A 2,646-nucleotide genomic window follows, 5' to 3' on the forward strand; every position below is an offset into this window, starting at 1 on the left:
CCAAGTGGGGACTGGTGTTCTGGTGGTTGCTGCAGTTGTAGCTTTTCAAGCTTCCGATAATATCTACTTCCCCTTCAAGATGGTGCGGTCTCTGTGTCCAAGCCTGTTGTTCTGAAAGGAAACCCAGCAGCAGTGGGGGCTGCCCAGTCAGGAGAACCCCATCCAGCTGTCCCCCACCTTTTCCTGGAGTTTAGCTGTCCCTAACTTGCCAACAAATACTCCCCATGCAACCCTCAGCTGTTCTTTCTTTCTGCTCCAGGACAAGGCTCGGGACCCGTCTGTCTATTCCGCCGCCGTATTTCTATCCATTTCTCCAGAGTGTCTATCTCTTTATTGATGTTCTTATATGCTTTCCTTAAGTTCATTGAGCATTGTCATAACCAGTGTTTTGAACTATACAAAAGGTAGATTGGCCTATTTTGCTTAGTTCTTTTTCTGGATATTTTTTCCATTGGTTTTTATTTATTTTTATTGTTTGATTAATCCTCACCTGCTAGGTCTCCCAGACTTAATAGAATGGCTTTATGTAGTAGGTGTTCTGTAGGTCCCATTGCCAAAGCCCCTCCCCCCCACCCCCCAGTCACCTGAGCTGGGTGTTTCAGGTGTGCCCTCCATGTGGGCTAAGTGCACCAACCTATTATAGTTGAGTGTTGATTGCTGCTGGCACATTTATGGGAGATATTTACCTTCAAGAAAATTGGCTATGAGGACTGGCTGCAACTACCATGAAGGATCTACTGTGCAGGTTCATGACACTTCAGTAGGCTCCAATACCCACTAAGTCCTTCCCTGGAGTGTGTTGCTAGTGGAGGTGGTTGGTTGGTGTTTATGTGTGGTCTGAGCTGTTCACTGGGTGCACTGGCTCTGGGGCCCCCTGGGAGGTGCAGGCCAAGGTCAGCTGACACCTGTGTCTTGCCTGGGGCCACCCAGCATAAGCTACAAAGCAATCTGTAGATGGCTGCTACTTGTGCTGAGGTTAGAGGTACCCAGGAGAGACCAAGCTGTGAATCAAGGGCTGGCTGCTGCTAGTGCCAGGCCTGGGGCCCCTTAGCAAGTGGTTTGGGGTATTTTAAGGCCAAATGCTGCTTGTTTTGAGAGATTTTAGCGAAGTCCACAACATGAGCTAAGATAGGCAGTTTGCATGGAATGGCACTGGGTGGCACTGAAACTTGAGTGGGGTAGGGTCTCAGGGAATCACCAGATTGGGGGGAACAGTGTTTGCCAGGTTGATGGAGACTCAGATATGGTGCCCACCTGCCAGCTCTGCAAGAGCTCAGCAAAGGAACAATGGCCTTTCCCAACACTTCCGTTTGGGAGAAAGCTGCCCTTCTAGTCCTTGCCCTGATGCCAGACAATTCAGTTCCTCCCTATATGTCTCTGGTCCCCTTTGAACTGCTGCCCCAGTGCTGGAGCTCAGAGTGAGTAAGTCTGAGTAAATTTGTTCACAGGCCCTTTAAGAGGAACATCTGGGACTATATAAGCCCTCCATGTCACTCAGCCACAATCCCTGTGGTTTTTATAGCCAGAAATTATGAGGACTATTCTACTTGTCACTGGAATCCTGGGCTTGGGGGCCTGGTGCGGGGCTGGAATGCCTTGCTCCTCAAAGGGGATTCTGCAACTGAAATATCCCTCTGGAATTTTAGCAGTCACATGTGCTTGTGGGACCCACCTGTCCACATCTCTGTCCCCCTCCAACCAGTCTCCACATATCCTCAGTTATAAGACTCTGTTCAGCTATATTTCAGGTAATTCTCAATAATAGTTATTCTGTAATCCTCTCTAATAAAATGCAAATTAACCATCACTCTGCTACATAAGTCACGCCCACCAGCCAAGCCACGCCCACTAACCAATCAGGGTAAGTATGTAAATTAACCCAAACCAAGATGGCTACAGCCACAGAGAGCAAGGTTTCCCAGGTAACAGAGCAAGCCAAGCTTTCCATAGCCGTTGCAGGCCTAAGCCTCCACTCAAGCTACAAAGTTTCAATTATAGAAGGTAAAAAAATTCAAACAAATGGCGGCAGAATGGAGCTTGAGAGAGCAGGCCAGGGTTGCCGGTGGCAACAGGGGAAGCAAAGCTTTCCGCACACCCTGGCTGGGCCCACCCGCTTAAGGCTACAAAGTTTCAATTGTAGAAGGTGAATTAACTGCCACAGAAATTGCTGCCACCCCAGAGGGAGCAGCAGGCTTGGCTCTGCTCCAGGCTACAAAGTTTCAATTGTAGAAGGAAAATAAATCCCAGATACCAGGGCCTCTGCTTGGGTTGTCAGGGGGCGTGGCCAGCCTGCAAACCACCACAGGCCCCTCACTCAGGCCGCCCCACGCCCCAAGGGAACCCCACCCTGATCTGGGTCACCCTTCAGGGCAAACCAGCTGGCCCCCACCTGTGCACCAGGCCTCTATCTTATCTAATAAAGAGTAATATACAGATTGATCATCACTGCAACACACAATATAGCTGCCCCCATGTGGTCAAAGATCCTGCCCACATGTAGATACAAGATGGCCACTACAAGATGGCCAGCAGGGGAGGGCAGTTGGGAGGCACCCAGCCTGCAAGGGAGGGCAGTTGAGAGGGACCAGGCTTGCAAGGGAAGGCAGTTGGAGGTGATCAACCCTGCAGGAGAGGGCAGTTAGGGGT

Source organism: Eptesicus fuscus, chromosome 20, assembly GCF_027574615.1.
Source record: "Eptesicus fuscus isolate TK198812 chromosome 20, DD_ASM_mEF_20220401, whole genome shotgun sequence".
Taxonomy (NCBI): Eukaryota; Metazoa; Chordata; class Mammalia; order Chiroptera; family Vespertilionidae; genus Eptesicus; species Eptesicus fuscus.